Source organism: Chenopodium album, chromosome 14, assembly GCF_948465745.1.
Source record: "Chenopodium album chromosome 14, dcCheAlbu1.1, whole genome shotgun sequence".
Lineage (NCBI taxonomy): Eukaryota > Viridiplantae > Streptophyta > Magnoliopsida > Caryophyllales > Amaranthaceae > Chenopodium > Chenopodium album.
The window spans coordinates 29,587,424-29,600,273 of NC_137847.1; the positions used below are offsets into that span (position 1 = coordinate 29,587,424).

Sequence of the window (12,850 nt, forward strand, 5' to 3'; positions counted from 1 at the left end):
CACATTCAAACAAAGCTTTTTTGAGCAAATGAAAGTCAAATGCATTTAACAAAGCTATTTCATTCAAATGAAAGTCAAACACATTAAAACAAAGCTTTTTGAAGCAAATGAAAGTCAAAAGCATTCAACAAAGCTATTTGAATCAAATGAATGTCAAACACATTCAAACAAAGCTTTTTGACTCAAAAGAAAGTCAAATACATTCAACAAAGCTATTTGAAACAAATGAAAGTCAAACATATTCAAACAAAGCTTTTTGAAGAAAATGAAAGTCAAATGCATTTAACAAAGCTCTTTGAATCAAATGAAAGTAAAACACATTCAAACAAAGCTTTTTGAAGCAAATGAAAGTCAAATGCATTCAACAAAGCTATTTGAATCAAATGAAAGTCAAATGCATTCAAACAAAGCTTTTTGACTCAAATGAAAATCAAATGCATTCAACAAAGCTATTTGAATCAAATGAAATTCAAACACATTCAAACAAAGCTTTTTTGAACAAATGAAAGTATAATGCATTCAAGAAAGCTATTTGAATCAAATGAAAGTCAAACACATTCAAACAAAGCTTTTTGACTCAAATGAAAATCAAATGCATTCAACAAAGCTATTTGAATCAAATGAAAGTAAAACACATTCAAACAAAGCTTTTTGAAGCAAATGAAAGTCAAATGTGTTTGGGGTAAAAATACCCCCTATATATGGACCAATGCCACCGCGACACCTGTCCGCAAGCTCAGCGCTCAATGAGCCAATTAGAGCATGACACGTGTCACTCAATGATAGAAGGGTGAAAATGGGCCCTAAGCCCACAACCCTAGAAACCGTTAAATGATGGGAAGCCAATCTATTTAGGTTAAATAACCTAAGAGGCACATATCCCAATGCTCTATAAATACTGATCTTTACATCGGTTTCAAGGGATCCAATTCTCTCTCCAAGGGCAATGGCCCCCACAATTACTCTCCCTTCTCTCTACTTTCTCTCTCTAAAATACTTTATTTCGATCACTGACTTGATCGTCGGAGGCGGACCTCCGGCCCCCCCGGTAGGGATGGCAACGGGTCGGATTGGGAGCGGATTATGCAAAATCCGACTCCGATCCGACAGTGAGTCGGAGGCTAAATCCGACATCCGACTCCGACTCCGACATCCGACTCCGAGACTCCGAATCCGATCCGACTTAAAAATTCGACATCCGACTCCGACTCCGATCCGACCCGAATCCGAGTTTCTTTTATTTTTTGATTTTTTAGGTTTTTTTTTTAAAAAATACTAAATCAACAATTTCCAAATTCCACTAAAAAACAGTATTAATAAAAATTCAAAGTACAACAAAGAAAATATTACACATTTACACAGTACTTGTGAAATTGTCTACATTAGAACAATAATATCATAAAAATTCATAATAAATTACAAGTGCAATACAATTATACAAAACAACCAAGTTCATTCCTCCATGGCTCCATGCAACTCTTGAAGACTTCAATTCTTTAACATCAAGTTCACTGTGAAACTAACCAAGATAAAAAAAAATGAATTAGTAACATAATTACATAATATATTATTTTTAATTAATTAACCAATCAAAAACATATAAAATTCACCTTTGTTCATTATTCCTCATCAACTTCCACATCTTCATCTTCATAAATTAAAGCTAATTCTAGCTCAATCTTTGTAGTATCTAAAAATCATATAAAAAAGATACATTAGTATTATAAATTGACCAAAAAAAACTTTAATAAATGAAATACCTTTCAATAGTGAACGCCTCCAACTTTGAAGACACATCAAAGCTTCAACGGTTTCCGGTAGTAGTCTACTACGATGGGGTCCAATGATCCTCCCACTTGTGCTAAATGAACTCTCGGAAGCAACGGTGGAAATGGGTATCGCAAGAATATCTCTAGCAATCTTAGCAAGGGTGGGAAACCTATGTGACTCCGCATTCCACCAAGCCAAAAGACTAAACTTACTCTCATCAACTACAAGCCTCTCTTCTAACAAGTAAGTTTCCACCTCACATTTTTTAGTCCTCTTAGGAGGTTGTTGCGAAACATGTCTTGCCCACAACCCCTCAACTTCATCAAATTCATCCATGGGCCTCTTACCATTCACATTGACAATGGAGGAAGTTACACTAAAAGGAGTGTCATCATAACTTGCATCCATCTCATAATCATGAACTAAATCAACCAACAATCTTTTCACCCTATCACATTCCATCTCAAAACAATCACCATACACAAGTCTATAATAAAAAGTCACAATATCCAATTTTCTTCTAGGATCCAAAACCGAAGCAACCGACAACATTACATTAATCACATTCCAATATTTATCAAACTTAACAATCATTTTTGAAGCCATAGATTCAATCACCTTATTCCCACAACAAACCCATTTTCTCAAAGCAAGTAAAATTTCACACACTTTTTCAAAGTACAAATTGGCCGTTGGATATTTTCTTCCCGAAAAAGCCTCCGTTGCCCTTTTAAATAGTGCTAACCTTTCACATATCTCACTAGCCATTTTCCAATCTTCTTTACTAGGTAGTTTAAATTTATTCCTTCCACTTTTGCTCACCTTTGAATCCAACCTAGTAAATGCATCTTTATACAAAAGGGCTATTTGCAACATATCATAACATGAATTCCATCTTGTCTTACAATCTAAAGTCAATTTCTTAGTGATAGGAATTCTACAATAATTACAAGCATCCTCAAACTTCTCATACCTTTTTGGTGTTGAAACACAAAAGGCAACAACACTACGAACTTTCTCAATTGCACCACTAATCATTTCCAACCCATCACCCACAATCAAGTTCAATATATGTGCACAACAACGCATATGCAAATAAGAACCACCCATAATAAGCTTGCTAGAGTTAAGTTTTTCACGCAAAACATCTACTACGGCATCATTAGTTGTACAATTGTCAAGTGTAATGGTGGATACCTTTTCATCTATATTGAAACTCTTCAAACATTCTACCAATGCCTTGCTAATTGATTCCTTGTTGTGTGGGCATGGCACATACAAAAACCTATCAAACACAATCAAGTTACATACATATCAATTATATATTCAATTAAATGTAAGTTCAAACAAAAATATAAAACTATTAAATTACCTAATGATAAGTTCACGCAAAACCCAATCATCATCAATGTAATGTGCCGTCACCGCCATATACCCTTTCCTTTGATTGCTACTACTCCACATATCGGTGGTAATAGCAATCCTAGAATCATTCTCCGCAAACAACCTCATTAACTTTGATCTTTCTTCCTTGTAATCTCGTAGAATATCCGCCTTAACGGTATTCCTAGAGATTACCTTGAAATCCGGGTTCAAACTACTTACAAATCTTCTAAACCCAACATGCTCAACAATGGCAAGTGGGTACTCATGTAATATAATCATATTCACCAACTCGGACCTTGACACTTGAGCATTAAACTTAAATTTTCCAATCCCTAAGGAAGGAGATCCACTTTTACTTGACATAGCTAGTAAAATTTGTTGTTTCACATCCATAGTATTTTTTAGTTTCATACATCTCTTTATGTGATCCCTTAAATGTGTAGTACCACTCTTTCCTCCACCAGCAAAAAGTTTCTTACAACCTTTACACTTTGCCTTGTCTTCTCCATTCACCTTAATTTGGTCAAAGTGTTTCCAAACAATTGAAGTTAGCTTCCTTCCCTTAACACCTATAATTTCGTCATCATCTTGAGTCATTTCTTCATCATTAACCTTTGTTGATTGTTTTGTAGTCACATTAGTAGGTTGTTTTGTAGATGGATCAACAAACCCCTCATCATCATCATATCCATTAGTAGGAGTAGATGAAACTTCTTCCATACCTAAATGCAAAATTAAATTGGGGATAAAAATCAATAATTTAACACACAACCAAAAATGAGAGCAGAATACACAAGTAACACAACCAAAAATTCGAGCAGAATTTTCCAAAAAAATTCAAGCAGAATAAACACAATCCAAAATTCGAAATTCGAGCAGAATACACAAGTAACACAACCAAAAATTCGAGCAGAGTAAAAAAAAAATCAAGCAGAATAAACACAATCCGAAATTCGAAATTCGAGCAGAATACACAAGTAACAATCGAGCAGAATAAAAAAAAATCAAAAACATTCGAGCAGAATAAAAAAAATTCAAGCAGAATAAAAAAAAAATCAAAAACATCGAGCACAATACACATAACACAACCAAAAATCGAGCAGAATAAAAAAAAGAATTCAAAAAAATTCGAGCATAATACACAACCAAAAATCGAGCAAAATAAATTAAAAATAAAAAAAAAATCAAGCAAACTATTCGATTTCAAAATATTCGAGCAAACAATACACATAATCGAGCAAATAATCAAGCAAACAACACATTTAATCGAGCAAATAATTCGATTTCAGAATATAAAAAAAATTAAAAAAAAATGAAAATATACTTGACTTGTTGACGGTGCTGCGCTGCATCGGTCTGAGAGCGGTGACGATAAGGTGGTTGACGTGGAGACGCGCCGCCGTGAAGAGCTGAACTGCGTGCTGAACAATTAGCTGGCTGCGTGAAAGGCTGAACTGCGTGAGAAATTGAGAATGTGGGCTGGGCGGCTGGCTGCGTGAAACTGTGAAAGAAAGGGTGAGGGACTGAGGGGTGATCTAGGGTTTTTAGACAAAAGACCACTTAGACTACAAAATTAGAATTAGATATTTTAATTTGAAAAAAATACATAATTTGTTCATTTAAATCTAACTTTTACATAAAAAAGAATGTCTTATATTTTACACATTACAAATATTAATTGTGTAACAAGAACATAATTTTAAATAATTTGTTCATTTAAATCTAACTTTTACATTAAAAAGAATGTCTTATATTTTACACATTACAAATATTAATTGTGTAACAAGAACATAATTTTAAAATTGTGCAACAAAATTATTATGTCATTATATATCAAATTGGTCTAATATTCAAGAAAAAAAAAATTTGGTCTAATAAAGTATGGAGTAATAGTTATTAGAGATTTAGAGGTAAGGTTTAAGAATAGATCTCGTGAATCAAGGTAGTCCACATTGTTGAAAACTATCCTAATCAACTATTGATCGATCAACATTATACTTCGTTGATTGAGTGATCGACTTTATAGATATAAAATAGAATTAGTAACCGTGAATTAGTAAAAAGTTTATAATTTTGACCGATTAACAATGTTTGTGTTATTGTAATTTACTGCGTAGTTAATTGTTTGGAATAAAGATCGATTAACATTATACTTCGCTGATTGAGTGATTGACTTTATAAATATAATAGTGAATTAATAGCTTTAACTATGATTGTGTAACTGTGAATTAGTAAAAAGTTTAGAATTTAGACCGATTGAGTATTTGAGTGTGCTATTGAGTATTGACTTACTATGAATTATTAAAAAAGTTTAAACATTTGATCAAGACTAAACTATGAATCGATTAACATTATATTCCATTGATGGAGTGATTGACTTTATAGATATAAAGTACAATTAATAATTATAAATAGTTTGTGTTACTATGAATTAGTAAATGTTTAAAACTTTTGATCAAGAATTAACTATTGAGTATTGATTGGTCTCTGTTGATTGAGCACATGATTGACTTTATAGATATAAAGCTGAATTAATAACTTTAAAGAAACCACATATATGTTTATGTTTATGTTTTTGTGAATTAGTGATTGACTTTATCGATATAAAGCTGAATTAATAACTTTAAAGATATATCACATATATGTTTATGTTTATGTTTTTGTGAATTAGTAAAAACTTAAAGTTTTAAATATTGATTTTTTTTATAAAAAAATTAAAATATAAGGGACACACCAGGAAGGCAGGAAATGACACGTATCATTGTTGATGTGTCTTTTAGTATATAATGTGACGCAACTAAATTGTGTTTATATTGTTTGACGCAACTAAATTGTGTCATTGACTCATTGTTGGTGTGTCTTTTAGACTTTTAGTATACTATCGATTGATGAATCATATAATGTGAGTATGTGACGCAAAATAAATATATATATATGTATATATACATATATATATATACATATATATATATATATATATAAATGCAAAATAAATAAATAAAAATATATATATATATATATATATATATAAGTTAGAGTACACAATTACACAAATCCCAAAAAAAATTGTATATAAGTCGGAGTCGGAGTCGGATTACGGGTCGGATTATCTCGGAGTCGGAGTCGGAGTCGGACATCCGCCGGAGTCGGATTTTTTTCTCGGGTTTTTTGTAGGATCCGACTCCGACCCTCCTCCGATTCGGATTCGGATTATTTTATCGGAGTCGAACTCGGATTAATTTTTTCTCGGACTCGGAGCGGATTTTTTGCCTCGGATCGGGGCGGAGTAGGGTCGGATCCGGATTGAATTGCCATCCCTACCCCCCGGGGTCCGTTGTTTTGCAGGTGACCGGGCCGTTCGAGTGTTGCATTGCGGATCTGTCTCCCGAGGGACGTACACACCCTCCATTCGGGTACGTACAAGAAAACCCCAAAACATTTGGCGCCGTCTGTGGGGAGACACATCTGTAATGGCACAACGGTTGTGGATCATTAACTCAAGAGAGGAGCCTCCTTTGGGAGGCAGCAGGCGTCATGAGGCCGGATGTCAAGTACAGCAGGTGTCATGAGGCTGAATGTCGAGAGTCAGGCGGCCAAAAAGGCCTGTCAGACTAAGTCATGCATTTTTGAAGGTTAAAGGGCAATGCCGTTTAATCTAAATTTTATTAGGGGAGAGACGGCTAAATTGGCCAACTCCAATATTTTAATCCGACTCATTTAATGAGCCGGCTGCCTGCTCAGGCCACCCAGCCGGATCATACACCGGCCCTCATGCTATTTATGATTGATAGTTTGATACTATCAACATCATGGCCGCATGCTATTCATGGTTGATAGTTTGATACTATCAGCATCATATATATTAACAAATATATATGTATATGAATGTTACTAATTGTATTATACATAATATTATACATAATATAATACAATAAATTTTTAAGAGTAAACTCTTGTAATTAGTGGAAGTACATGCGGCAAGTGATATTCACTTCCATACTTCCAAGTTTTTGACAGCTAGCCTGGTCATTGATTTTATTCACTAAAGTTCACTAGCTCATTAACTAGTGGAGTGAGAGATTCATCATATTTTCATTTTTAAAAATTGAGCGGCTTGCTTTTTACTATGGTGGCCGACACTGTGCAAGTAACAATTGGTTTTGCTTGCAATAGGACAACCGGCACTATATACCAAGCTACTCCGCTATTTCATTAATAAGCTTCTCCCTATTAACATAGGCGACATTTCTCCATTTGAGGTGATTTGTGAGCTCCATGATTACAATAACTCAGGCGGCATTTAAGTGGATGCCTGACTGATACAACCGGCCTTGCAACTAATATAGCAGCCGCGCGAACCCCATAATGCATAGTCTTCATGTAATGCAGGCGGCATAAGGTTAGCTTTGCTCCAATGGTGGCAGCCGGTGATCACTATCAATGGTGGCAGCAGGGGTATCTCTGCTCACCAATCATTTGGGCAGCTTTGCTCGTCAAATAAGCCGGTTGCAGGGCTGTTTTCTTTATCAAAAGCCGGCTCAAGTTAATTTTATTAAACTTGATAGTTTACATTTCAGTTATCATGTGTGAGAAAAATAGCCCAAGCGGCATATTATAGTCAATTATAATGGTAATTGATGATGAAAAAACATTATGAGAAGTATAGCTTGAATTCTACACTTTGGTGAAATTGAATTATAAGCTTTGGTGGAGTGTAGTGTGGACCAACTACTCCACTACGTAAGGCTCTTGATCAACTCCATTAATTTCAGCTCCCATACCCGTCTGACATTGGAATTTTCATCAAGAAGGAGCTCAATCTGCGTTCGAGAGTAGTTGCATTTCTTCATGCGACACTTCAAGGCCAAACTATTTTCTTGTGGTAACATACACAAGCGGCTAAGTCTTTTTCTTGCGTTAGCATACACAAACGAGGAGTATGCTAACTCTTATTATAGCAGCCGGTCAGATCAGAGCTATGAACGGTGCCTCAATTAAGCGGCTGCCATGGCTCAACTTCTCATCAATTTATCCCGGCTGTATGGGTAGATTTTCTCGTCAGTTAGGCCGGCTGCAAGGGCAGCTTTGCTCACCAATTAAGTCCGCCTGTAGGGCTGCCTTGTGCATCAATTGTACCCAGCTGTCTGATGCTTTGTTAATTCTCAAAGACCAGCCGTAGGGGTTACTTGGTTCTTCATTTAGACTGGCTGTGTCATTGGCTCTTTGAGCTCGATGACAGGGGCTGTGTTGATTCATCATTATCATTTTGGTGGAAAAAATAAAAATAAAAATAAAGAAAAAAAAGGGTGAAAAAGACGCCTAACTGATGTTCTACCAGTTTGTATGTATATACAACTTTGGTGGAAAAAAGGGAGAGCTACTCCATTGTTTATTCTTGCCTTAACAAGTCAGACTTGGCAATTATAGCCAACCAGCGTTGGTGGTTATCAAGGATGGCAGCCGGTCACCATCATCAAGCATTTCCGCCGGTCAGCATTATCAATGGTGTTAGCCCACCTGCGTTCGATTTTAACCTTGAACAAGCATCAAGAAGTGTTTGGTGTGTGCTTGGCCTCAAACTGTTGTGAGTATCAATAGGGTCAGCCGGTTACAATCATCAAGTTATTATTCCGGCTGCAGCATTGGCTCATTGAGCTTGAACTTACTCCAAGCCGTTGGGGTCGTAATCAATCAATTTATAATATTTGCACTCCATACCGCCTGGGTTGTAGACAACTAAATCCGGCTGTAGGAGTTGCTTTGTTCAACCTCAAAAACGGCTGTGATGTGAGCTTGCAATGACAGATAAATTGCAATCATTATTATGATTACAAAAAAAAAATAAAAAAAAAATAATAAAAAATTATGAGCTTAGTCAAAGGGCAACTAAGCCAAATAAAGCTACAAACTGCTGCTTTGTTTCTTCATTAAAACCGGCTGCATGGCTGCTATGTTCATCATTGCTCAAGCCTATTTGCTTACATGAAATATTGGGTTGTCATCAAAATTATCAATAAAATGCTTTGCATAATTGATAATACCAGGCGGTTGCTTTTGACAGCTAGCTTGTTTATTAATTCACAAAGCTTAATCTACTACTATTTCAATATTAACTAGTGGAACAAGCTTGTCTATTATTTTATTCATCTTCCTTTTGCAACAGAGGAGCTGGTATGGATGATGGAAAAGCCGCATGTACAAGCTAGCCTTATTTTTTCATCTCCCATCTACAAGTGGCATTCTCAATAATTTACGAGATCCGTCTGTATATGTGTTGAAGCCGCATGTATAAATAATTATCAAATCGGCAGACGACACTTGATCATTGTTCATCAATGAAGCCCGGATGAGGGGCTGCTGCCTGCCTTGATTAAGTCCGGTTGTGGGGCTTTTTCTTGCCTCGATAAAGCCGGCTGCCATGGCTGTTTTGTTCAAGCTCAAAGGTGGCTGCCATGGCTGTTTTGTTCTTCAATCAAGGCCGGCTGTATGTGCTGTAGGAGCTGCTTTGTTTAAGTTGTTGGCATTACAAATTACTCGATGTATGCGGCTATGGCTATATGTATGCCGTTTAAGTAGTGAGCAAGCAATCTTTAATTATTTACTTGAGTTCAAGAGCTTGGCTTTCAAGATTGTTCTAGCAGCGAACTTCAACTCCATATCTCATTGGTTGAGCTCACTCAGTCGGTAATCATGGAGCCGCTCGACCTCCAATCTGATGCAAAGAAGCTCACCTTGAGAGAGCAGCCGCACCTACCGAATGTAGGGGCTGCTCTGCTCATCTATCCATCTCGGCTGTGGGTTGCTTCTTGTCTCAATTAAGCCCGGCTGCACTCAAACGGCTCTAAAGCCAATTTGGATGCGTTCTCTTATGTGAGCAGGGGCTACTATGTTCATCATTATTATGCAAAATAACCGCCTGTGTAATCAGTGATCAAAATCATTCTTCAAGCTCAGTCGCTTGACATCTCAAAGCCGACCAACCTTCGAGAACTTGTGTTCAAGCGTGTATAAGCTAGCACAGGAGGCAAATTAAGTTCAAGGCAAGCGGCATGAAATGACAAATGCCGCATGGTACTACAATAAGGAGCTTGCGATATCTCCGACTCCGATTCTTAAGCTTTCAAAGCAATTCAAAGCCGCACCAAGCATTTGAATATTGGAGGTAACCATATAATATGATTTTATTCCCTCCAATAATATTAATGCATTAAGATAGTAATGATAGTCTTCATTATTATTGTTATAATTTTTATTATTGATTCATTGATTGAATTTTAATATAATCTGACGGACCGTCCAAACTCCAATAATAAACTAAGTTTGAAACTTAGTAGCTAAATTAACGTCCAAATGACGTGAGGCCAATGGCCGGATAATAAACTAAGTTTGAAACTTAGTAGCTAAATTAACGTCCAAGTGATGTCAGGCCAATGGCCGGATAATAAACTAAGTTTGAAACTTAGTAGCTAAATTAACGTCCAAGTGACGTGAGGCCAATGGCCGGATAATAAACTAAGTTTGAAACTTAGTAGCTAAATTAACGTCCAAGTGACGTGAGGCCAATGGCCGGATAATAAACTAAGTTTGAAACTTAGTAGCTAAATTAACGTCCAAGTGACGTGAGGCCAATGGCCGGATAATAAACTAAGTTTGAAACTTAGTAGCAAATTCAACGTCCAAGTGACATGCGGCCAATGGCCAGATAATTAAGCTAAGCACAAAACCGCTTAGTGGCTATACAGCCGGTCTCAACCTAGACCAGAGGCCAATGGCCGGATGGCTGCTTTTTCACAAATTCGCCTGTCCCAACATGGACAAAGGCGTCCGGCGACACCCCTCCGGGTGCAATCGTCGCAGAGAGAAGCCAACTTGCTTGCTCTACGTACCTATGCAGACGACCACAATTGAACGACCAAATTGGTCAACTCATAGCTGTCTGACCAGAACAGTCTAAAAGAACGACCAAGTTTTCGGAACACCGGATGTCCTAAGACATCAGTCGGTGACCGACCGAAGTTCTTACTTAGGCTTTTCATTCCAAATTGCACGGACTCTCCCGATTGGGGCAAAAAGAGTTGTACAATGGCTATATAACCGTCTTGAAAAAGACATGAGGCCAATGGCCGGATGGTTATACATTTTTGTAAATTCGCCTGCTCCAATGTGAAATATGGCGTCCGGCGACACCCCTCCGGGTGCAATCGTCGCAGAAAGCACTCTATCGTTTGCTTTACGTACGCATGCAGGCGGCAAAAATTGAAAGACCTCATTGGTTAACTCATAGCCGCCTGACCTAGGTAATCTAAAGAACGACCAAGTCTTCGAGAACCGGATGTCCAAAAGACATCAGCCTGTGACCGACCAAAGTTCTAACCTAGATTACCTTCTGAAATTATACAAGTCCTCCCAATGGGGTAAAAGGACATTGAAAGTATAATTGGATTACAAACACCCCAGGCGGCATTTGCTTCCTACCCTATGAAAAGTCAGGCGGCCATTTGCCTCCTGCCCGATGAAAAGTCAGGCGGCCATTTGCCTTCTGCCCCCAGGCGGCATTTGCCTCCTGCCCTATGAAAAGTCAGGCGGCCATTTGCCTCCTGCCCCCAGGCGGCCATTTGCCTCCTGCCCCCAGGCGGCCATTTGCCTCCTGCCCCCAGGCGGCCATTTGCCTCCTGCCCTATGAAGAGTCAGGCGGCCATTCGCCTCCTGCCCTATGAAAAGTCAGGCGGCCATTTGCCTCCCGCCCTATGAAGAATCAGGCGGCCATTTGCCTCCTGCCCCAAGCGGCCATTCGCCTCCTGCCTTATGGGATGTCAAACGTCTCAAAAATATTCTAAGTCACCCAAAGGTCATACGACTACCATAGTGGGGCTAAAAGAAATAAAAGTCGTCATCTGTCTAGTTCAGGCGGCAATCATTATTATGATTGATTAACTTAGAAAATATTATACCCTTTAAGGTATCAAATTTTCCAAGTTAATAAAATCTCTCTTTTATTTGAACTAGACATATGCCGCCCATAAAGCTTTTGAACAAGTGGAAAATAAAGCCTTGATTTCGAAAGGAGTAACTCCTCTTAAAAGAGAAATTACCCCTTTCGAGGGGCTAATGTTTGGGGTAAAAATACCCCCTATATGTGGACCAATGCCACCGCGACACCTGTCCGCAAGCTCAGCGCTCAATGAGCCAATTAGAGCATGACACGTGTCACTCAATGATAGAAGGGTGAAAATGGGCCCTAAGCCCACAACCCTAGAAACCGTAAAATGATGGGAAGCCAATCTATTTAGGTTAAATAACCTAAGAGGCACATATCCCAATGCTCTATAAATACTGATCTTTACATCGATTTCAAGGGATCCAATTCTCTCTCCAAGGGCAATGGCCCCCACAATTACTCTCCCTTCTCTCTACTTTCTCTCTCTAAAATACTTTATTTCGATCACTGACTTGATCGTCGGAGGCGGACCTCGGGCCCCCCCGGGGTCCGTTGTTTTGCAGGTGACCGGGCCGTTCGAGTGTTGCATTGCGGATCTGTCTCCCGAGGGACGTACACACCCTCCATTCGGGTACGTACAAAAAACCCCAAAACAAAATGCATTTAACAAAGCTGTTTGAATCATATGAAAGTCAAACACATTCAACTAAAGCTTTTTCAACCAAATGAAAGTCAAATGCATTCAACAAAGCTATT

General features: G+C 37.9%; 1 long non-coding RNA gene across 1 annotated transcript; it reads right to left on the bottom strand.

Moving 5' to 3' along the window:
• Window positions 1–1,372: 1,372 nt before the first annotated feature.
• On the bottom strand, window positions 1,373–1,817 carry LOC145579129 (uncharacterized). Its single transcript, XR_014099035.1, has 3 exons — window positions 1,761–1,817; window positions 1,611–1,690; window positions 1,373–1,519 (listed from the first exon to the last, which is right to left on the bottom strand). It is a non-coding gene; the product is annotated as an uncharacterized LOC145579129 (long non-coding RNA).
• Window positions 1,818–12,850: the final 11,033 nt, after the last annotated feature.